Source organism: Triticum urartu, chromosome 7A (assembly GCF_056163025.1).
Source record: "Triticum urartu cultivar PI428250 chromosome 7A, HENAU_Tu73, whole genome shotgun sequence".
NCBI classification, from domain to species: domain Eukaryota; kingdom Viridiplantae; phylum Streptophyta; class Magnoliopsida; order Poales; family Poaceae; genus Triticum; species Triticum urartu.
The window spans coordinates 706,099,104-706,124,987 of NC_141879.1; the positions used below are offsets into that span (position 1 = coordinate 706,099,104).

Sequence of the window (25,884 nt, forward strand, 5' to 3'; positions counted from 1 at the left end):
CCTATGAGGGCCGGCCTCCTCCTCCCTCCATCCTTTATATACGTGGCCTGGGGGCACCCCATAGACACACAAGTTGATTATTGATCTCTTAGCCGTATGCGGTGCCCCCCTCCACCATAATCCACCTCCGTCATATCGTAGCGGTGCTTAGGCAAACCCCTGTTCCGGTAGCATCATCATCGCCGTCATCACGCCGTCGTGCTGACGCGAAGCTCTCCCTCGACACTCTGCTAGATCGTGAGTTCGTGGGACGTCACCGAGCCGAACGTGTACAGATCGCGGAGGTGCCGTACTTTCGGTACTAGGATCGATCGATCGTGAAGATGTATGACTACATCAACCGCGTTCTCATAATGCTTCCGCTTATGATCTACGAGGATACATGGACAAGACTTTGCCCCTCTCGTTACTATGCATCACCATGATCTTGCGTGTGCGTAGGAATTTTTTTGAAATTACTGCGTTCCCCAACACTACTCACATAATAGTAAAACTAATTATTAAAATAGTTCTATTAATTATGGAATGGTATACCTTGACCATGAAATTAATTATGAAATGTTACCTTGACTATGAAATGCACTCTCGCAAACGCAATAAAGTGATGTTTAATTGTTTAATATTTAATATAACCGCATCTTAAAATTATTTGGTTAAACCGAATTACTCTAGGTGCGACAAAAAATTATAAAAATTGCATGCCTTTGCAGAACAATTGATGTCACTTAGATGAATTTCAATATATGTACATGTTGAGGTCATTTTGTTCCTTAAATGTCGTGCCAGAGAAATCCAAAGCTGACAGAGGTTTCTAGAATGCTTCCAAGAACTTCTGGCCTCAAAATTACTGCAAGGAAGAATAGGACCGGGATCAAATGGGTGTCTGCCCTCATCTTGAGTGAACCAAGGACATGGGATGAGAATTTGGTTAGACACTTGTTTTTATCATATGATGTGGAGGAGATTCTTAGTTTGCGTCTTCAATCGACAGAGCATGGTGATTTTGTTGCTTGGCAATTTGAGAAGAATGGGTTGTTTTTGGTTAAAAGTGTGTACAAGCTAGTGCTTACTCTAAAGTACGATATAGTTCTAGTAGGCTTCAACAGCCAATGTCGTGTACAAGAGAGGGCAACCGATGTGTGGTTTTCCTTCACTTCAGGCTTCTAGTTCGATAATCGCGGTGCATTTCGTGTGGAAGCTCTAAAGACACACCTGTACCGTACTTCATCTGGCAACAGCCTACCTCTCCTATGACCTCTTCAGCCTATTCTTGAGCACGGACCGTCAACTACTGCATAGCAGAAATCAGAGACTGATGGTATCTTAACTAGGCATATAGTAGATCAGTCATGTTATCCAGATCAAATCTAATGACAAACAAACTACTCGGGGAAAAGGCAGCATCTAGATAATGTCTCACATACCCTGCCATAGCAACAACGTTGGAGTAAAAAACCATGTCACGCTACAATGACATTCTAACAATGTGATTTTCAAGTGATAAATAAATCTCAAGGTTACAGATCTCTGCATATGTGAAAATTCTAATCAAGAATAAATTCAAGTAACCATACACAAATATTGACGGCCCTTTGCAAGAACAAAACATGGATCATAGTTAGCATATATTCGGAATGGCCGGATTTTTGCATTCATTAAGAAAAAAGAGTTGCTCAGTTAATTAGGGAAAACCGAGCGAAAATCAGATTGTACAGTTTTTATGGAAAACCGGACAAAACCATCACAACCGCCGAGTGACACACATAGAAACCCCACGCACACCACTTCAAAGAGGGCCTAGTCGAGACTGCACACAAGTGTCATCGTCATCACTCCTCCTCTTGAGGCGTCATCGTCATCCCTAAACCGTGAGAAAACGACTCCGACTTCGCCATAGGCGATCATTGACTCAACCCGCACTGCAGAGGCCATGTGGAGTTGTATGAAGATCCGCATCAAACTTAGCAACCTACGACCATACAGCGCAGCTCCGGCTCTAAAGAAGAGCTATGAAGGACAAAATCAGGCACGGCTGGCAACACGGAAGATCACCGAACGGGCTACCTGTAGCCATTCATCGTATACCACATGGCCCTGCTGCACTAGCTTCGACTTCACAGCAACAAACAAAACGAGACAATGCCGCAGGCACGTCGGAGAAGAGTCGACCACCTCAACCATTTTCATGTCACCGACATCGCTTCCACCATCATCATTGTCACAGAAGTCTCAACTTCACAACCGAAACCATCCATCGGCCCCGCTCGCCGATGCCGAGCTCCCAAAACGAAACCCCCAAGAGCGAATACGACACCTAGGTGCCACCATTGTCCGACCACGAAGGGTTTTCCCCGGAAAGGCCGAGACGGTTGGATCCGCGCGAGAGGGGTGCAACAACAAAGCAAGGGTGTCTCCAGAAAGGTCAACGATGGCCATAGCCGCCGCCATCGCTAGTCACGGCACAGGGCCCAGACAGGGTCTTCACCCAAGCTCCCACACCACCTCAGCCGCACATCATCCCGCACCACAAGAATTTTTGGGGTTCCAGAAGTTTGCGTTAGCTACAGATTACTACAGACTGTTCTGTTTTTGACAGATTCTGTTTTTCGTGTCTTGCTTGCTTATTTTGATGAATCTATGGCTAGTAAAAGAGTTTATAAACCATAAAGAAGTTGGAATATAGTAGGTTTAACACCAATATAAATAAAAAATGAGTTCATTAAAGTACCTTGAAGTGGTGTTTTGTTTTCTTTCGCTAACGGGGCTCACGAGATTTTCTATTTAAGTTTTGTATTGTGAAGTTTTCAAGTTTTGGGTAAAGATTTGATGGATTATGGAACAAAGAGTGGCAAGAGCCTAAGCTTGGGGATGCCCATGGCACCCCAAGGTAAAATTCAAGGACACCAAAAAGCCTAAGCTTGGGGATGCCCCGGAAGGCATCCCCTCTTTCGTCTTCGTCTATCGGTAACTTTACTTGTAGCTATATTTTTATTCACCACATTATATTTTTTTCTTGGAGCGTCTTGTATGATTTGAGTCTTTGCTTTTTAGTTTACCACAATCATCCTTGCTGTATACACCTTTTGAGAGAGATTCACATGATTTGAAATTTATTAGAATACTCTATGTGCTTCACTTATATCTTTTAAGCTATATAGTTTTTGCTCTATTGCTTCACTTATACCTTTTAGAGCACGGCGGTGGTTTTATTTTATAAAAATAATTGATCTCTCATGCTTCACTTATATTATTTTGAGAGTCCTTTAGAACAACATGGAAATTTTCTTTAATATAAAAACTTCCATAGAAGTGCATTGAATACTATGAGAAGTATGATACTTGGTAATTGTTTTGAGATATGGAGATGGTGATATTAGAGTCATGCTAGTTGAGTAGTTGTGAATTTGAGAAATACTTGTGTTGAAGTTTGTGATTCTCGTAGCATGCACGTATGGTGAACCGTTATGTGATGAAGTCGGAGCATGATTTATTTATTGATTGTCTTCCTGATGAGTAGCGGTCAGGGACGAGCGATGGTCTTCTCCTACCAATCTATCCCCCTAGGAGCATGCGCGTAATACTTTGTTTTGATAACTAATAAATTTTTGTAATAAGTATGTGAGTTCTTTATGACTAATGTTGAGGGCCTAGTCGAGACTGCACGCAAGCGTCATCGTCATCACTCCTCCCCTTGATGCGTCATCGTCATCCCTAAACAGTGAGAAAACGACTCCGACTTCGCCATAGGCGATCGTTGACTCAACCCGCACTACAGAGGCCGTGCGGAGATTTATGAAGATCCGCATCAAACTTAGCAACCTAAGACCATGCAGCGCAGCTCCGACTCTAAAGAAGAGCTATGAAGGACAAAACCAAGCATGGCTGGCAACACGGAAGATCACCGAACGGGCTACGTGCAGCCATTCATCGTATACCACATGGCCCTACCGCACTAGCTTTGACTTCACAGCAACAAACAAAATGAGACAATGTCGCGGGCACGTCGGAGAAGAGCCGACTACCTCAACCATTTTCATGTCACCGACATCGCTTCCACCATCACACAACCGACACCATCCATCGGCCCCGCTCGCCGATGCCGAGCTCCCAAGACGAAACCCCCAAGAGCGAATACGATGCCTAGGTGCCACCATTGTCCGACCACGAATCAAGGGTTTTCTCCGGAGAGGCCGAGATGGTTGGATCCGCGCAAGAGGGGTGCAACAACAAAGCAAGGGTGCCTCCAGAAAGGTCAACGATGGCCACAGCCGCCGCCATCGCTAGTCACTGCACAGGGCCCAGACAGGGTCTTCACCCAAGCTCCCACACCACCTCAGCCGCACATCATCCCGCACCGACGCCGGCAAGTCCACCAACCACCACCACCACCGGAGCTGCCCATCAACAAAGAAGAAGCATCGAGATCTGCCGCATCCAACTGCACCTCGCGGAGACCACCGACAGCCAAGCTCCAGAACGAGGCGCCAAATCCGTCAACGATCGTTGAGACGCAAAGCCACTGGATGCAGCGCAAGTTGTCATGCCCAGTCAAGCACCATGCTAACAAGGGACAGAGGAGCACTACCCGAAGCCAGGAACCGGAACTACTACAACCGCAGCCAAGCATCAGAAGCGCTGACGCGCCCCATATGTGCCACTGCGGCCACCGGAGGCCGGGTCTGTAGCAGCCGCCGCCGGAGGCACTCTTCCTCGCATCTCGGCCCACCGAACCGTGTACCACCAAGGACGACCACACAACGCCAGATCGTGCAGCCACGCACCTATCGCGTCCCTCATGGATGAATCCGCCGCCTGAGCCCCTCCGCCACGCACCCGGCCAAGGCAACAACACCACGGCAGGCCTCCACCACGCTGGAGCAAGCTATCTGCACCGCCCCAACCTCCTGCGCACCCCACCAAGCCACCCTATATGGCCACACCCGAGCCGCATGTCACCCAGCCCGCGAAACGGCCCCGCGGGCAAGAACTGTGTCAGCCTTGCAATCCCGCGAGCCTCCCGGATGCCCTCGCCACTCCTGTCGCGCCCACGCGCCTGTGCTCCCCATGGCCGCCATGAGTCCAACGCCGCGCCACCCCGCACAAGCTAGCGTCGGAGCCGCGCCCACGCGTTCGTCGGGACCCGACGCCCCAAATCCGCGCAGGCCTCGCCATCCCGCGTGCCAGATCCGCCGAAGCCGCCGTCGCGCACCCGCCGGGACCTGGCGTGACAGATCCCCCTCGAGCCTTCTAGAGAGGTGCCCCGTCGCCACCCTCCTTGGAGCCTGACCAGGCGTCGTCGCCAGGCTCCTCAGGTGGCAGCGAGGTGAAGGGGAGGAGGGGCTAGGTAGGTGGCGGCATCGAGGGGTTCCGCGTGTCACCAGAGAGAGACGCGGGGGTGGGGAGTTTGTGAATTTTGTGCGGGTAGCATATACTGTATTAAACAACATTGACCAGCATTAATAAACAATTGGAAGTAAGAATAAATACTAGTATATCAAGTAAATCTCTCTTGAAAAAACAAGTATCGTGCTACATAGCATGCTGGTTCAAGGCCTACTTAATTAGATGTGACAGGATATCACTACATTTTTTTTGCGAACTCAAAACCTTGTATTACTCAATCATGGTCTCATTACAATCATCAGCAACTACCTCCAACACTTCAGGAGGACCCGACTCTAACCAAGTCATAGTCCTATTATCTAGGCGACCAAAAGAAGCTAGCAAGTCGCTCGCCTTATTCCGAGAGCGAGCGACGTGAGTAATACAAGTTTGATGAAGACTTAACAAATCTCTGATCTCACTAACTAAAGACGAGTAGATCGAACGATCAATATCACCACATGTAATCATGGCCACCGCAACAGAAGAATCAAGCTCAACTTGTATCAGCAATGTAGTTCGTTGGACCGAAGCAGTCAGGCCCTCCAGGCAAGCGCGAAATTCAGCCTCCAACACATCCCGGCATACCCGTATCGCCCTGCATGCAGAAAAGATGATACCTCCTGACGCATCTTTTAAGATCATGCCTGCCCCAGCATCTTCACATGACACAAAAGCTCCGTCCGTATTCAGTTTTGTCCACCCCTGCTTCGGTTTTTACCAACGAGGTAGCTTAGCCTTTACAGCAGCCGTTTGAAGATCCATCATCATACTGGCTTTCCCTTTCACCGAGTCCACCCCTTTATCGTTCTTAATGGCCATCAGAGAGTGAAGGCAACTCTGTAGGAAACGGACCGATACTTCCATCTGCGGTGCCGGTTTATGATGCACCACCTCATTGCGTATGTACCAACTTCTCCAGAACACAAGGAGAATCATACACCTCTCAATATCACTCATAGGCGCGAGAACTTGCAGTAGCCACTCCCTACCACAATTAACAATTGACTGTAGCTGAGGTAATCTCCAGACTTTGGCCATTCTCAAATAAAGATCCCTCCCCAATTGGCAGCGCACGAACGGGTGAAAATTATCTTCCATGTCTAATCCACAAACCGGGCAAACATTTGTGGTCTCCAGACCAATCTTATGCTTATTTTTCCATGTTGGCAGTCCATCCGTCGCGACCCTCCATGCAAAATTTACCACTGTTGGCGGAGCACCACACCTCCAGATGAACTTCCAGCAACTTCTTGCCCCGGTCGGCGACGAACTGGAAGATACTGTATTGGACCTGTGAATCTCGTCGAACGCAAAGTGGTATGCACTCTTCACAGAGAAAACACCCATCTTGTCCGGCCCCCATGCAAGAATATCCTCGCCACGCCTAGGTGAAACCCTGATCTTCAAAATCTCCATCACATCTGCTGGCATGAAATATTGGTTCAGAGTTTGAACTTTCCATGTCCCATTATCGTTCAAAAGATCAGAAACATATCTAATGCGACATACACCCTGCCTCGTGATCGGTTTGTAAGAGAAAGGCCTCGGTATCCAACTATCACGCCACACCCGAATGCTTCTCCCATCACCTATTCTCCAAATCAAGCCTTTCTTTATCAGATCCAAACCATGGCTAATAGCCTGCCATGAAGATGAAGCATTACCAGTAAACACCGTGTCTTCTAACTTGCCCGCCGGGTAGTATTTAGATTTGAGCAGACGGGCACACAAGCTATCCGGCCTTGTGATCAACCTCCACGCTTGGCGAGCTTTATCTTCGTCTCTGAAGCTGCAGACAGGATCACAATAGGGGAATAACTAAAGAGGTACCTATTCAACAGCTTATCAAGTGAAATGTTGTCCCTCCCCAATAGGAATAGGGTAACCAAATGCAGAATTGCAGAACATACCGTGCCTGGTTAAACTAGTTTGTAATCTTCACAGGTTTTGGTTCCAAAAGCACTCTTTTTTCGAAGTTCTACCTGCCTCCAGATAAGCAAACAAATTAACTGGTAACAAAAAGGCAAACTAGCCATTTTACATCGGAACAATGATGTGAACAAGATATTGGTCTTGTAACAGACTTATTTGGAGTCACATATAATTAGGGCTTCTGCAATGTAAAAATCAGCACCTATTAATGATTTTGCTGAATAATTCTGTGTAGTAATTGTTGGAAATATGCCCTAGAGGCAATAATAAATTGGTTATTATTATATTTCCTTGTTCATGATAATCGTTTATTATCCATGCTATAATTCTATTGATAGGAAACTCAGATACATGTGTGGATACATAGACAACACCATGTCCCTAGTAAGCCTCTAGTTGACTAGCTCGTTGATCAATAGATGGTTACGGTTTCCTGACCATGGACATTGGATGTCGTTGATAACGGGATCACATCATTAGGAGAATCATGTGATGGACAAGACCCAATCCTAAGCATAGCACTAGATCGTGTAGTTCATATGCTATAGCTTTTCTAATGTCAAGTATCATTTCCTTAGACCATGAGATTGTTCAACTCCCGGATACCGTAGGAATGCTTTGGGTGTATCAAACGTCACAACGTAACTGGGTGACTATAAAGGTGCATTACAGGTATCTCTGAAAGTGTCTGTTGGGTTGGCACGAATCGAGACTGGGATTTGTCACTCCGTGTAAACGGAGAGGTATCTCTGGGCCCACTCGGTAGGACATCATCATATGCGCAATGTGACCAAGGAGTTGATCACAGGATGATGTGTTACGGAACGAGTAAAGAGACTTGCCGGTAACGAGATTGAACAAGGTATTGGATACCGACGATCGAATCTCGGGCAAGTAACATACCGATAGACAAAGGGAATTGTATACGGGATTGATTAAGTCCTTGACATCGTGGTTCATCCGATGAGATCATCGTGGAACATGTGGGAGCCATCATGGGTATCCATATCCCGCTGTTGGTTATTGACCGGAGAACGTCTCGGTCATGTCTGCATGTCTCCCGAACCCGTAGGGTCTACACACTTAAGGTTCGGTGACGCTAGGGTTATGAAGATATTAGTATGCGGTAACCCGAATGTTGTTCGGAGTCCCGGATGAGATCCCGGACGTCACGGGGAGTTCCGGAATGGTCCGGAGGTAAAGAATTATATATAGGAAGTGCCATTTCGGCCATCGGGACAAGTTTCGGGGTCATCGGTATTGTATCGGGATCACCGGAAGGGTCCCGGGGGTCCACCGGGTGGGGCCACCTGCCCCGGGGGGCCACATGGGCTGTAGGGGATGTGCCTTGGCCTACATGGGCCAAGAGCACCAGCCCCAAGAGGCCCATGCGCCAAGAGAAGAGAAAAAGGGGAGAGTCCTAAAAGGGGAAGGCACCTCCGAGGTGCCTTGGGGAGGATGGACTCCTCCCCACCCTTGGCCGCACCCTTCCTTGGAGGAAGGGGCAAGGGCTGCGCCTCCCCCTCTCCCTTGGCCCTATATATAGTGGGGAAAAAGGAGGAGCAAACCAATCTAAGGCCTGGCGCCTCCCTCTCCCTCCCGTGACACATCTACCTCCTCCCGCAGCGCTTAGCGAAGCCCTGTTGGAATCCCGCTACTTCCATCACGCCGTCGTGCTGCTGGATCTCCATCAACCTCTCCCTCCTCCTTGCTGGATCAAGGCATGGGAGACGTCTCCCTTCTGTACGTGTGTTGAACGCGGAGGTGCTGTCCGTTCGGCACTAGGATCATCGGTGATTTGAATCACGACGAGTACGACTCCATCAACCCCGTTCACTTGAACGCTTCCGCTTAGCGATCTACAAGGGTATGTAGATGCACTCTCCTTCCCCTCGTTGCTAGTCTCTCCATAGATAGATCTTGGTGACACGTAGGAAAATTTTGAATTTATGCTACGTTCCCCAACAGTGGCATCATGAGCTAGGTCTATTGCGTAGATTCTATGCACGAGTAGAACACAAAGTAGTTGTGGGCGTTGATTTTGTTCAATATGCTTGCCGTTACTAGTCTTATCTTGATTCGGCGGCATCGTGGGATGAAGCGGCCCGGACCAACCTTACACGTACTCTTACGTGAGACCGGTTCCACCGACAAACATGCACTAGTTGCATAAGGTGGCTAGCGGGTGTCTGTCTCTCCTACTTTAGTCGGATCGGATTCGATGAAAATGGTCCTTATGAAGGGTAAATAGCAATTGGCATATCACGTTGTGGTTTTGCGTAGGTAAGAAACGTTCTTGCTAGAAACCCATAGCAGCCACGTAAAACATGCAAACAACAATTAGAGGACGTCTAACTTGTTTTTGCAGGGTATGCTATATGATGTGATATGGCCAAAAGGATGTGATGAATGATATATGTAATGTATGAGATTGATCATGTTCTTGTAATAGATGATCATGGAGCCCCAAGATGGAGATCAAAGGAGCTACATGATATTGGCCATATCATGTCACTATTTGATTGCATATGATGTTTATCATGTTATGCATCTTGTTTACTTAGTACGACGGTAGTAAATAAGATGATCCCTCATTAAAATTTCAAGAAGTGTTCTCCCCTAACTGTGCACCGTTGCTACAGTTCGTCGCTTCGAAGCATCACGTGTTAATCGGGTGTGATAGATCCTTTCGTTCACATACAACGGGTGTAAGCAAGATTTACACATGCAAAAACACTTAGGGTTAACTTGACGAGCCTAGCATGTGAAGACATGGCCTCGGAACACAGAGACCGAAAGGTCGAGCATGAGTCGTATAGAAGATACGATCAACATGAAGATGTTCACCGACGTTGACTAGTCCGTCTCACGTGTTAATCGGACACGGCCTAGCTCACTCGGATCATGTAATCACTTAGATGACTAGAGGGATGTCTATCTGAGTGGGAGTTCATAAGATGAACTTAATTATCCTGAACATAGTCAAAAGGATTTTGCAAATTATGTCATATCTCACGCTTTAGTTCTACTGTTTAATTATGTTCCTAGAGAAAATTTAGTTGAAAGTTGATAGTAGCATTTATGCGGACTAGGTCCGTAAACTGAGGATTGTCCTCATTGCTTCATAGAAGGCTGATGTCCTTAATGCACCGCTCAGTGTGCTGAACCTCGAACGTTGTCTGTGGATGTTGCGAACATCTGACATACACGTTTTGATAACTACGTGATAGTTCAGTTAAACGGTTTAGAGTTGAGGCACCAAAGACATTTTGAAACGTCACGAAACATATGAGATGTTTTGATGGCTGAAATTGGAATTTCAGGCTCGTGCCCACGTCAAGAGGTATAAGACCTCCGACGATTTTCTTAACCTGCAAACTAAGGAGAAAAGCTCAATTGTTGAGCTTGTGCTCAGATTGTCTGAGTACAACAATCATTTGAATCAAGTGGGAGTTGATCTTCCAGATGAGATAGTGATGGTTCTCCGAAGTCATTACCACCAAGCTGCTAGAGCTTCGTGATGAACTATAATATATCGAGGACATATATGATGATCCTTGAGATATTCGCGATGTTTGACACCGCAAAAGTAGAAATCAAGAAGGAGCATCAATTGTTGATGGTTGGTGAAACCACTAGTTTCAAGGAGGGCAAGGGCACGAAGGGATACTTCATGAAACGGCAATTCAGCTGCTGCTCTAGTGAAGAAACCCAAGGTTGAACCCAAACCCGAGACTAAGTGCTTCTGTAATAAGGGGAACAGCCACTGGAGCATAATTACCCTAGATACTTGGTAGATAAGAAGGCTGGCAAGGTCGATAGAAGTATATTGGATATACATTGTGTTGATGTGTACTTTATTAGTACTCCTAGTAGCACCAGGGTATTAGATACCGGTTCGGTTGCTAAGTGTTAGTAACTCGAAATAAAAGCTACGGAATAAACGGAGACTAGCTAAAGGTGAGCTGACGATATGTGTTGGAAGTATTTCCAATGTTGATATGATAAAGCATCGCACGCTCCCTCTACCATCGAGATTGGTGTTAAACCTAAATAATTGTTATTTGGTGTTTGCGTTGAGCATAGACATGATTGGATTATGTCTACCGCAATACGGTTATTCATTTAAGGAGAATAATGGTTACTCTGTTTATTTGAGTAATACCTTCAATGGTCTTGCACCTATGATGAATGGTTTATTGAATCTCGATCGTAGTGACACACATGTTCATGCCAAAAGATATAAGATAGTACCACCTACTTGTGGCACTGCCACTTAAGTCATATCGGTATAAAACGCATGAAGAAGCTCCATGTTGATGGATCTTTGGACTCACTCGTTTTTGAAAGGTTTGAGACATGCGAACCATGTCTATTGGTGTATATGCATGAAGAAACTCCATGCAAATGGATCGTTTGGACTCACTTGATTTTTGAATCACTTGAGACATGCAAATCATACCACATGGGCAAGATGACTGAAAGCCTCGGTTTCAGTAAAATGGAACTAGAAAGCAACTTGTTGGAAGTAATACATTTTGATGTGTGCAGTCCAATGAGTGCTGAGGCATGTAGTGGATATCGTTATGTTCTTACTTCACAGATGACTTGGGTAAATGTTGAGTATATTTACTTGATGAATCATGAGACTGAATTATTGAAAGGTTCAAGTAATTTCAGTGTGAAGTTGAAAGATCGTCGTGACAAGAGGATAAAAGGTCTATGATATGATCATAGAGATGAATATCTGAATTACGAGTTTGGCACAAAATTAAGACATTGTGGAAATCGTTTCACAACTAATACAGCCTGGAACACCATAGTGTGATGGTGTGTCCGAACATCATAACTGCACCCTATTTGGATATGATGCATACCATGATGTCTCTTATCGAATTACCACGATAGTTTATGGGTTAGGCATTAGAGACAACCACATTCACTTTAAATAGGGCACCACGTAATTCCGATGAGATGACACCGTATGAACTATGGTTTAGAGAAACCTAAGCTGTCATTTCTTAAAAGTTTGGGGCTGCGACGCTTATGTGAAAAAGTTTCAGGCTGATAAGCTCGAACCCAAAGCGGATAAATGCATCTTCATAGGACACCCAAAAACAGTTGGGTATACCTCCTGTCTCAGATCCGAAAGCAATAAGGGATTGTTTCTAGAATCGGGTCCTTTCTCGAGGAAAAGTTTCTCTCGAAAGAATTGAGTGGGAGGATGGTGGAGACTTGATGAGGTTATTGAACCGTCTCTTCAACTAGTGTGTGGCAGGGCACAGGAAGTTGTTCCTGTGGCACCTACACCAATTGAAGTGGAAGCTTATGATATTGATCATGAGACTTAGGATCAAGTCACTCCCAAACCTCGTAGGATGACAAGGATGCGTACTACTTCGGAGTGGTACGTAATCCTGTCTTGGAAGTCATGTTGCTAGACAACAACGAACCTACGAGCTATGGAGAAGCGATGGTGGGCCCGGATTCCGATAAATGGCTTGAGGCCATATAATCCGAGAGAGGATCCATGTATGAAAACAAAGTGTAGACTTTGGAAGAACTACTTGATGGTCGTAAGGCTGTTGAGTGTAGATGGATTTTAAAAGGAAGACGGACAATGATGGTAAATGTCACCATTAAGAAAGCTCGACTTGTCGTTAAGATGTTTTCCGACAAGTTCAAGGAGTTGACTACGGTGAGACTTTCTCGCTCGTAGCGATGCTAAGAGTCTGTTGGAATTATATTAGCGATTACTGCATTATTTATGAAATCTTGCAGATAGGATGTCAAAACATTGTTTCCTCGACGATTTTCTTGAGGAAAGGTTGTATGTGATACAACCGGAAGGTTTTGTCAATCCTGAAAGATGCTAATAAGTATGCAAAGCTCCAGCAATCCTTCTGAGGACTGGAGTAAGCATCTCGGAGTTGGAATGTATGCTTTGATGAGATGATCAAAGATTTCGGGTGTATACAAAGTTTATGAGAAACTGGTATTTCCAAAGAAGTGAATGGGAGCACTATAGAATTTCTGATGAATATATGTTGTTGATCGGAAATGACGTAGAATTTCTGGGAAGCATATAGGGTTATTTGGAAAGTGTTTTTCAATGGAAAGCCTGGATTAAGCTACTTGAGCATTGAGCATCAAGATCTATAAGGATAGATCAAAACGCTTAATAGTACTTTCAAATGAGCACATGCCTTGACGTGATCTTGAAGGTGTTCAAGATGGATCAGTCAAAGAAGGAGTTCTTACCTGAGTTGTAAGGTATGAAGTTAAGACTTAAAGCTCGACCGCGGCAGAATAGAGAGAAAGGACGAAGGTCGTCCCCTATGCTTAAGACGTAGGCTCTACAGTATGCTATGCTGTGTACCGCACCTGAAGTGTGCCTTGCCATGAGTCAGTCAAGGGGTACAAGAGTGATCCATGAATGGATCACAGGACAGCGGTCAAATTATCCTTAGTAACTAGTGGACTAAGGAATTTTCTCGATTATGGAGGTGGTAAAAGAGTTCGTCGTAAAGAGTTACGTCGATGCAAGCTTAACACCTATCCGGATAGCTCTGAGTAGAGATACCGGATACGTATAATGGAGCAACAATTTAGAATAGCTCCAAGTAGAACAGTTATTTGGATTAGCTCCAAATAGAGCGTGATAGCTGCATCTAGGAGATGACATAGAGATTTGTAAAGCACACACGGATCTGAAAGGTTCAGACCCGTTGACTAAAACCTCTCTCACAAGCAACATGATCAAACCTAAAACTCATTGGGTGTTAATCACATAGTGATGTGAACTAGACTACTGACTCTAGTAAACTCTTGGGTGTTAGTCACATGGCGATGTGACCTGTGAATGTTAATCACATTGCGATGTGAACTAGATTATTGACTCTAGTGCAAGTGGGAGACTGTTGGAAATATGCCCTAGAGGCAATAATAAATTGGTTATTATTATATTTCCTTGTTCATGATAATCGTTTATTATCCATGCTATAATTCTATTGATAGGAAACTCAGATACATGTGTGGATACATAGACAACACCATGTCCCTAGTAAGCCTCTAGTTGACTAGCTCGTTGATCAATAGATGGTTACGGTTTCCTGACCATGGACATTGGATGTCGTTGATAACGGGATCACATCATTAGGAGAATCATGTGATGGACAAGACCCAATCCTAAGCATAGCACTAGATCGTGTAGTTCATATGCTATAGCTTTTCTAATGTCAAGTATCATTTCCTTAGACCATGAGATTCTTCAACTCCCGGATACCGTAGGAATGCTTTGGGTGTATCAAACGTCACAACGTAACTGGGTGACTATAAAGGTGCATTACAGGTATCTCTGAAAGTGTCTGTTGGGTTGGCACGAATCGAGACTGGGATTTGTCACTCCGTGTAAACGGAGAGGTATCTCTGGGCCCACTCGGTAGGACATCATCATATGCGCAATGTGACCAAGGAGTTGATCACAGGATGATGTGTTACGGAACGAGTAAAGAGACTTGCCGGTAACGAGATTGAACAAGGTATTGGATACCGACGATCGAATCTCGGGCAAGTAACATACCGATAGACAAAGGGAATTGTATACGGGATTGATTAAGTCCTTGACATCGTGGTTCATCCGATGAGATCATCGTGGAACATGTGGGAGCCATCATGGGTATTCAGATCCCGCTGTTGGTTATTGACCGGAGAACGTCTCGGTCATGTCTGCATGTCTCCCGAACCCGTAGGGTCTACACACTTAAGGTTCGGTGACGCTAGGGTTATGAAGATATTAGTATGCGGTAACCCGAATGTTGTTCGGAGTCCCGGATGAGATCCCGGACGTCACGAGGAGTTCCAGAATGGTCCGGAGGTAAAGAATTATATATAGGAAGTGCTATTTCGGCCATCGGGACAAGTTTCGGGGTCATCGGTATTGTACCGGGACCACCGGAAGGGTCCCGGGGGTCCACCGGGTGGGGCCACCTGCCCCGGGGGGCCACATGGGCTGTAGGGGATGTGCCTTGGCCTACATGGGCCAAGAGCACCAGCCCCAAGAGGCCCATGCCAAGAGAAGAGAAAAAGGAGAGAGTCCTAAAAGGGGAAGGCACCTCCGAGGTGCCTTGGGGAGGATGGACTCCTCCCCACCCTTGGCCGCACCCTTCCTTGGAGGAAGCGGCAAGGGCTGCGCCTCCCCCTCTCCCTTGGCCCTATATATAGTGGGGAAAAAGGAGGAGCAAACCAATCTAAGGCCTGGCGCCTCCCTCTCCCTCCCGTGACACATCTACCTCCTCCCGCAGCGCTTAGCGAAGCCCTGTTGGAATCCCGCTACTTCCATCACGCCGTCGTGCTGCTGGATCTCCATCAACCTCTCCCTCCTCCTTGCTGGATCAAGGCATGGGAGACGTCTCCCTTCCGTACGTGTGTTGAACGCGGAGGTGCTGTCCGTTCGGCACTAGGATCATCGGTGATTTGAATCACGACGAGTACGACTCCATCAACCCCGTTCACTTAAACACTTCCGCTTAGCGATCTACAAGGGTATGTAGATGCACTCTCCTTCCCCTCGTTGCTAGTCTCTCCATAGATAGATCTTGGTGACACGTAGGAAAATTTTGAATTTATGCTACGTTCCCCAACAGTAATGCTATTTGCTAATGTTTCATCACACTTCATGACAGATATGGTCATGATATTGATAGCTACTCACTGGATGAGAAAGCATAAAAGGGAATTTGTAGTGATCTAGCATAGGTTAATACTCCCTCCGTCTCAAAATAAGTGTCTCAACTTTAGTTTGGGACTGGGTGAGTAATATATAGCATGTCCCAAGGCATGCAATTTTTTAAACTTACCCTCAGCCAAAAGATCTCCGGTAACTTAATAAATAGAGAAACTAATCTCGGATGGCTAGTCTCAACTGAAGTAACTACACTGAAGCTGAACAAAAATTACAGCACCCCACTGTGCACACGGCAAAGACCCGGGAAACAACAACAAAATGAAGAAAAAGAATTGGACCGCCCAGGGTACATAGATTCTAGAGTGAATAAAACGACCTGAAGAAATCAAAGCAAAGGCAAAACAGCAATGATTCTTCTGATCGATCAATCAATCCCTTGACCATCTCCAGGAACTTCAGTGGCCGTATGCATCGTTCCGATGCAGAGGCCGAGGAGTCCCCTCTTTTCGAAAAAAAAATCTCCAGGAACTTCAGTACATATTGCGAATTCAGTTCAAACTAAGTTATTTCCAGCATTCCTTCGACCCTAGGAAGACGCTTTGACACGGTGCACTCCAACATAAAGGACAATGAAGAAACTACACTAATAAAGCTATAACATGGCGATCGTACTACTGTATTTTGCGAGTCTTCGCAGCTTTCTCCCACATATCAACAAAGACACTAGGACATGCTTCTTTCAGGTGCTGATACCCTGTACTACTCACCACATCATCCACTCTATCTAAAGAGTTGATAAATCCAATGCAAGCATCTTTGAGCTTGTTGCAATGATGCTGGTCAGCAAGAGCCAACGTGGTCGCCACATTATTGGCCTCAAGAAACTTGCAAAGTTTTCTCTCACACATCAACTTCATCCTCTCCATGCCATATCTGTCCGCAGCCACGAGCAAATGCTTGACCATTTCTTGTTTGTCATCATCATTGAGGTCGTCCATGGGAGGCAACTCATCTGAGTAGATGAAGCGAAGCAATGCTTTGAAAACAGCAGGCTCCATATCTTCGATGGTTATACTTTGCTCACATTTCTCCCTCATTGGCCCGTAGAGTTCGGCCTCGAAGACCGGCGACCGCATTGCGAGGACGATCTTGTGGGCAGGGAAAACCTCATCTTTGACCTTGAAAGACACATCCGATCCCTCCCCCTCCTCCAGCAAACTTCTAAGATTTTCCGACAAGTCCGAAGGAGGCACTTGGATGTGAAAGTTCCTTGTGGTCATTGACATCTGTGCTACCTTTGGCTTGATAACAGTGAGCTCGCACTTAATGAGAAGGACATCGTCCGGGATGTACCAGTGCGAAAACGCTTCGAGGACGCTCCTCGTCGCGAACGTGGCATAGCCCCAGGACCAGGTTATACTACCAGCGTAGCTGCTGAGCAGCACAGGCGCCATTAGTTTTGGCAATGTAAATTGTGCCGGCGACCCTGTAGCCTGCTGGACCAGCGTCAGATGGCACAGCGCCAGCACCTCCACATCTCTGTTCATGAGCTCGAGGTAGACTGAGACGTAGTCTTTGTAGGCCTCCGTGACACCGTCGGGGTAGTAGCGGACACACCAGTCGTGCCCTCCGACGGAGAAGGTGGCCGACCGGATGAACTTGCCGACGCCGAAGCCCTTGCAAACGCTGTAGCCTTCAATTTTGAACACGTGCTCGCCCCGCGTCTTCGCCGGCGTGCTGGTCGAGGTCGTCGAGATCACGGGATCTTGGATCAGGGATGCCGCCATTGCTGGTCTCGATCTGTGCTGGATGGACAAGGAAACTAAGCGCCGCGGATAGGAGATTTTTTTTTTTGAGAAATCCGCGGATGGGAGATGTTAAGGTTGATCACGATGGTCTCCATGGACTACTCGAACTGTGATCAATCACCGTGAGATCAGGGGACAAACAAGGCAGGGGTCCTGGGCTAATGGGCTAATGGACGCTTCTCTCGCCTCAAGCGCATTGCACCGCGGACAAGCTCGTTAAGGCCTTGTACAATGGAAGATGCTTAAGGAAGGTGCTTAGAGAAATAAATTAGGCTTTTCTTAAGCATCAGTATTTATTTGTACAGGGTAGACGCTTAACTAAGCGTCTCTCCTGTAGAAATAGGCACCGGTGCTTCAGGAAAATTCGGTTTATTTTTCTAAGCACCTCTCTAGGCACCTTCTATTGTACAAGGCCTAACCCTGAACTCGTTCGCAATAGGTTCGCACGCTGAAGGTTTTCTCCGGGTTTTTTGTTTCAGTTTCTTATGTTTTTTTTCTTTGGGTTTTTTCACCGGCTTTTCTTTTTTACTCGTTATAACTTAAGTTTTCATTATTTTTTCATCGGTTTCCTTCGTTTCTTTCTCGATTTTCACAGATATTTTACAATCTTCCTCTTTCTCTTTGTTTTTTATGGTTTTCTTTGTTCCTTTCTCGGGTTTCTTCCTTTTTTTTGTTTCTATGTTTCTTTTTCTTTTTTGCTTGTTTATTTCTGGTTTTCTTGTTTCCTTTTTCTCTTCGGTTTCTTTTCATGTCTTTCTACGGTTTTCTTTGTTTTTTTTTCTTTTCTTTATTTTCTTTTTTCAACACATTTCTACATTTTTGTTACACATTATACATTTTTCATCAATGTCAAGAAACATTTTTTAATACACGTTAGGCATTTCCAATACATGATGAAGATATTTTTTTCAAATAAATATTATGATGTCTATTGTTTTCATACACAATATACTTTTTTATATACATAAAAGTATTTTTTAATACAGGGTTAACATTTTTCATACATATGATTAATATTTTTTTTCAAATATATGCTTTGATGTCCAATTTTTTTCAGACACATCTTACATTTTTCTTATACATCCGATATATTTATTTATACATGTTTAAAATTCTTTATATACATGTGTTCAAAGAAACATTCTATGTATACACGTTTAACATTGTTTACAACATATATTTTTCAATATCTATTTTTTTAAGTACATGTTTAACATTCTTATACTACTGTATTTTGCGGGTTTTAGCAAAGATACTAGGACATGCTCTTTTCAGGTGCTGACCCTGTACTAGTCATCACATTATCCACTCTATGTAAAGAGTTGATAAATCCAATGCAAGCATCTTTGAGCTTGCTACAATGATGCTGGCTGGCAAGAGCTAACGTGGTCACCACATTCTTGGCCTCAGCAAACTTGCAAAGTTTGCTCTGGCACATCAACTTCATCCTCTCCATGCCATACCTGTCTGCAGCCACGAGCAAATGCTTGACCATTTCTTCTTTGTCGTCATCATTGAGGTCGTCCATGGGAGGCAACTGATCTAGGGCAGACTAGTGTAGAATCTAGGCTTAAAATGAAAAAATAGGAAAAAGCAACCTTTGCTGTTGGATTGAATATGGTCGGTACAGCTTGTATCTTTTTTCTGTTCTTTCACTGTAAGCTCAGATTCTACACTAGTCTATCCCCTCTCTTGCACACAGACACTGGTTGAAGTCTACTATAGACATCTGATATCCCAGATTGCTCGTCAGAAGGGTGTCGTGTCGCCTCACCTTTGTCAATAATTATCGATCTAGAAGAAAAAACACACACATTGGTTGCCCTCTCTTGCACACATACACTGGTTGTTGAAGTCTACTACTCCCTTCGTCTCATAATATAAGAGCATGTTTTACACTAGCGCATTTTATATGAAAGGTCAAGACATTTGACACTAGCGCATTTTGTATGAAAGCTCGAGACAGAACTGTACGGTAATTTTATTTTTTGAAACAAGGCAAAAGATTTGCCATTTTCATTGATTAAGAAGGTTTTAGACAAATAGCCGCAAAGCAGGGAACAAAAAACTACTCTCGCAGCATTACAATACTCAAGTGGGTGGCACCTGCCATAGCCCAAAGATGGGCCTCCTCTTTGATCTTCGCGACAACCATCATCATTGTGGCCGCAGTGTTGTGAAAGACCCTTGCGTTACGCTCTTTTCAAATCTCCCAAGACATAAGCATGAACAAGGAGGCGATCGCCTTTCTTTGGTTTCCGCGCTCAATCACATTTTTAATCCACCAATCTCGAACTGAAGCCTCAACTCTCCAGCTCCTCACCACATCACCATGTAGGCCAATCCACGTAGCAACCTCAACCCAAACACGCTGGGAGAACCTACACTGAAAGAGAAGATGCGCCGCCGTTTCCTGGACTTGCTTGCAAAGTGGGCAAAGGTTGCAGTTCGGCCAGCCACGGCGGAGCAATCGATCGGCCATCCATACTCTGTTTTGAATTATCAACCAAGCAAAGAACTTGCATTTCGAAGGGGCCCAAACCTTCCAAACAGTAACAGGCATGATGCTAGTCGTGTGTCCCGCAAACTGCGCCATATAGGCAGTCGACGTCGAGTATTCTCCTTGAGAGGTGAACTTCCGGTGGATAGTATCTTGCATACTGTTGTTGAGAGTAATAGAGGATAGTTTCTCCCAAAGTGTGATGAACTCCTGTAGGTGCTCAAGGGTGATCCCATGATGCGTATCAATTTGATTAACCCAAAAATTGTTGAGAAGAGCAGTTTGGACAGAGCAAGATTTCTTTTTTGAGAGGTCAAAGATCCTAGGAGCAATATCTTTGGGTCTCATGCCTTGGAGCCGGGGTGATTCCCAGAACTTTGCCTTGCCTCCATCTCCAATGTGGACCGTGGTGGCCGCCGCAAAAATGTCCCTATCATTGTCATTGCATGGCGTTCCCATCCCAACCCAAGTCTTGGGTGGGTCAGCCCATTCATACCAAAGCCATCGCAATCGAAGGGCAGTAGCAAACTTCTTCAGGTTGAGGATGCCCAAACCACCGAAGATCTTGGGCTTACATACAAGTTCCCGGTTGACCTTGCATTCTCCACCAGTCACCTTGTCACATCCCGCCCATAGGTAGGCGCCACCGCAAACTATCAATTAGCAATGGCGGTAAGCACAGCCTTGACCAAAACGACGCGGCCCGGGGTAGCCACATGCCTCGTGATCCAAGGCAATAGCTTCCCAGCAACTTTATCTTCTAAGAACTGAAAGTGTATCCTCTTCAACCTTGTAACTGAAAGAGACAGATCCAAATATCTCATTGGGAAGATGGAGCGAATAGCCGGGAAGGCCTGAAGAACGTCATCAAGATCAATGTTACCGCAACGAATTGGCGCAACAAGACTCTTGGCACAATTGGGAAGGCCTGTACGATAATTCATCTGGCCACGACTAACCTCTCATCAAAGTCTGACCAAGACCACTTCAGCCATTCCGTGAGAATTGTACTGTAGTTCATCTGGCAACGACCGGCCTCTTCAGCCATTCCTTGAGCACAGACAGCCAACCACTTGAGACTGATGGTATCTTAACTAGGCATATAGAACTGATCAGTTAAGTCTGATCACAAACAAACAACTTGGTGAAAAAGGCAGGAAGTGGATCCTCTGACTTGCTACCCTGACTTGTAAACAGTGCTCTAATACAACGATACAACAGTAATTTGCGTACAGTAATCGACAATCTACAGTAATCATTGGGCAGTGCCAGATCTCGGACTTGCCTCCTCTGTTTACTCAAGGAGGGTACTGTAGCACCCTGACTTCCCTCGGGATCCACTTCCGCATCTCAGATATGTCTCCATACCCTGCCATAGCGACGATGTTGGAGCAAATAACCACGTCCCACTACGGAGACATTCTGACAATGTGATTTTCATGTGGTAAACAAATCCCAAGGTTATAAATCTCTTCATATGTGAAAATTCTAATCAAGAATAAATTAAAGTAACCGTAGAAATGTTAAGAGGCCTTTGCAAGAACTAAAAATTGGATCCCATATAGCATAGATTAAACAACAATTGCTACCATTAAACAATGGGAAGAAGGGAATAAATACTGTACCAAGTAAATCTCTCTTGAAAAAGAAGTCTCCTGCCACCATAGCATGCTGGTTTAAGGCCTACTTACAGATGAGATGTGGCAGCATATCAATCCGAGAACAGGAATCATTAAGCTTTCTGTTCATACTTGGAACAATAAACTGAAGTGGTAGCTATTCAACAGCTTATCAAGTGAAATGCTCTCCTTTCACAAGAGAGTAACCAAAATGCAGAATTGAAGAACAGAAAACATGACACAGTAAGCAAACGTAAGAGAACAGTGGGTGCTGCCTGGTTAAACTGGTTTTGTAATCTGCGCAGGTTTTGGTTCCAAAAGTTCTCTTTTCCGAAGTTCTGGCTGCCTCCAAATAAACAAACAAAAAAAAATCTGGTAACAAAATGCAAGCTAGACATTTTACACTGGAACATTGATGCGAACAATATATTGGTCTTGTGACAAGACTTATTTGCAGTCGCATACTAACATATAATTAGGACTTCTGCAGTATAAAAATTGGCACTGATTAATGATTTTACTGAATAATTTTCTATAGTATTGTTGTTTGCTAATGTTTCATCACAATTCACATTTGACGTGGTCATGATAGCTGCTCATTGATATGAGAAAGCATAAAGGGGAATTTGTGGTGATCTAGCATAGGTTAATAATATATAGCATGGTCGCATACAATTTTTTAAACTTACCCTCAGTCAATAGATCTCTGATAACTTAAGAAATAAAGAAACTAATCTCTGATTGCTACAGCCTAAACTGAAGTAACTACACTGAAGCTGAACAGATTACACGACCCCACTGCACACGGCAGAGACACAGGAAACAACAACAAAAGGAAGAAAAAGAACTGGACTGCCCAGGTTATATAGATTATGGAGAGAACGAAACGACCTGAAGAAATCAAAGCAAAACAGCAATGATTTTTCTGATCAATCAATCCCTTGACAATCTCCAAGAACTTCAGTGCATATAGCAAATCCAGTTCAAACTAAGTTGTTTCCAACATTCCTTCAACCCCAGGAAGACATTTTGGCACGTTCCACTGCAACATAAAGGATACTGAAGTAACTACACCAAAGCTAACCTGTGGCAATCATACTATATTTTGCGAGCCTTGGCGGCATTCTCCCACATATCAATACAGATAGTAGGACATGCTCTTTTCAGGTGTTGATAACCTGTACTAGTCATCACTTCATCCATTCTGTCCAAAGAGTTGATAAATCCAATGCAAGCATCTTTGAGCTTGCTGCAATGATACTGGTCTGCAAGAGCTAACGTGGCCGCCACAGTCTTGGCATCAAGAAACTTGCAAAGTTTTCTCTCGCACATCAACTTCATCCTTTCCATGGCATACCTATCCGAAGCCACGAGCAAATGCTTGACCATTTCTTCTTTGTCATCATCACCATCAAGGTCGTCCATGGGCGGCAACTCATCTGTGTAGATAAAGTGAAGCAGCGCTTTGAAAACAGCGGGCTCCATGTCTTCAATGGCTATGCTCTGCCGGCACTTGTCCCTCATCGGCCCATAGAGCTCCGCCTTGAAGACCGGCGACCGCATTGCGAGGACGATCTTATGGGCAGTGAAAACCTCATCTTTGACCTTGAAAGACACATCCGATTCCTCCCCCGCCTCGAGCAAACTTCCAAGATTATGCGACAGGTCTGAAGGCGGCACTTGGATGGTCTCAAAGTTCATTCTGGTTTTTGGTATCTGTGCTTCCTTGAGCTTGATAACAAGGAGCTTGCACTTAACGATAAGGACGTCGCGGGGGAAGTACAGGTACGACCACGCTTCGAGCATGCTCCTCCCCGCGAAATTGGAATGGCCACGGTGCGAGGTTTTACCAGGGGAGCAGCTGAACACCACCGGCTCCGTCGGTTTTGTCCACACGAAGCACCCCGACGTCGGTTCGGCTTGCTTGAACAGCGTCAGATCGTACAGCGCCCTCACCTCCACGCCCTCGTCCATGAGCTCGAGGTGGACCGAGATGGAGCCGTTTCTGGCCTCCGTGTCGCCGTCGGGGTAGAAGAGGAGGCGCCAGTCGTGGCCGCCGATGGCGAAGGTGGCCGAGGGGATGAAGTTGCCCTTGCCGAGGCCCTTGCACAGGCTGTAGCCGTCGATCCTGAAGAAGTGCGCGCCCCCCGCCCTCTCCAGGGTGCAGGTCGAGGACGAGGTCGCCCAGATCCGTGGGCTCTGGGGTACCGCCATTGCTGTTAGCTTGAACTCTGAACAAGTGCGGCGGGCGGTGGTGTCGACGGGGTCAGAGGGGACGGAGAACGGCTGCGACGAGGCTCGGGAGGCGCTGCAGGGCGACGGGAACGGGGGCCGGCGGCGGTGGCGGTGGGGAAAGCGAGGGTTCGGCTGCGCGAGAATGGTAATTGGGGGGAATTGCTCGGCCCACTCCAGCTTGAGCTTAAGGGCTCCTTCGATTGAAAGAAATTTCAAAAGAATTTGGATAGATAAGAAAAAAATATTTTTTTTTGCAGGGATAGATAAGAAAATTTCTTTGTTTAATTAGTAATGACTAGTCATCAACCCGTGTGCCTGCACGGGCTAGTCTTTATAAATTTTCTACAATATTATTTTCAAGATTTAACATATTATAATTTATATTTTCTTAACAAATAATGTGAGTTGGTGTATATCCGCATATCAATTCAAGAAGTAAAGACGGTTTCATTTTTAATTCAATGCAGTGCACTAAAGACTTCATGTAGTATCAAATTGGAATACAATGCTCCCTGATCTTTTTTAGATCTGAAACAATATCCACTTATTTATATATTTTCCAAATATTATAAATTAAGATCAAGGTTTGATACAAAAAGAGGTAAATTTGTTGGGCACCAATGTTGTTATCTTGTACCTTTGATTTTCAAGGCTGGTAACTTTTCTAGTCCTATTTTCATGGCGATTAACCCCCCCTCCCACTAGTAGAAAAAGGGTCAAATGTGCGACACATTAGTCCCGGTTTGTAACAGAACCGGCACTAATGTGTCCATTAGTGCCGGTTCCAACGGCTAGACGGGAGGAGCTCTTTAGTACCGGTTCGTGGCGAACCTTTAGCACCGGTTCGTGGCACGAACCGGTACTAATGAGAGTGGTGGCAGGATGTTGTCAGAGTGAGGCCCCTCCAGCACCTTTACTACCGGTTCGTGCCACGAACCGGTACTAAAGGTCGTCCTATATAAACGCTTCGCCCACCAGCACTTTGTTCTTCCCCCTTTCCCCTCTCCCTCTTCTCTGTTCTTCCCTTCTTCCTCTCGAGTTCATCACAAAATTTGCCACAAATTTGTCAAGATTTGCAGGCCCCCATCCATTCAAATGATCACAAAGGTTAGCAACTTTGTCCTTTCATCTCTCATTGCTAGATTAGCTTTTGCATTGGTTTATATAGTGATTAATTGTGGGTTTTAGTAATTTGGGAGGAATTATATGTGGTAGTATTTGATTTATATGCAAATTGAGGTCAAAATAACACTTAGTTTGCAATATGTAGGTGTGGTTTACTTAGTGCCTTCTAAATCTCCGTCGTAACCACCGTCGATCGCCCGCACCGTCCCGTCGCCGGCACCACCTTGTGGTGAGCCTCTTGTTCATGAAATTTTATATAAAAAAATGATGTTTGTGTGATTTGGATATATAGTTACTCGTATAATTATCTTACCCGTACGTTGTTTGTTATACATAGTGCCATGGTTTTGATATCCGTCCCCGTCGGCCCTCGCCCTTGTTATATTCGGATGTGGTATATTCTCTTTTAAAACTATTTGTTGCATTTCGTGTTTATGACAAATTATGTCCATCAAGCTGACATAGATATTTGTATGTAGGAGGTAGTTGAACCAGAAATTCCAACCGACCCTATTGTCGAGAGGTTAAATTTAGCTGAAAGAGAAAACGAGGATTTGAAAGAAAAATTGAAAAGAATTGAGGGGGAGAAGATGG

General features: G+C 45.2%; 2 pseudogenes; both read right to left on the reverse strand.

Moving 5' to 3' along the window:
* Positions 1-16,674: 16,674 nt before the first annotated feature.
* LOC125526011 (BTB/POZ and MATH domain-containing protein 1 pseudogene) lies at positions 16,675-17,790 on the reverse strand (annotated as a pseudogene).
* Positions 17,791-22,549: 4,759 nt separating this feature from the next.
* LOC125522527 (BTB/POZ and MATH domain-containing protein 1 pseudogene) lies at positions 22,550-24,301 on the reverse strand (annotated as a pseudogene).
* Positions 24,302-25,884: the final 1,583 nt, after the last annotated feature.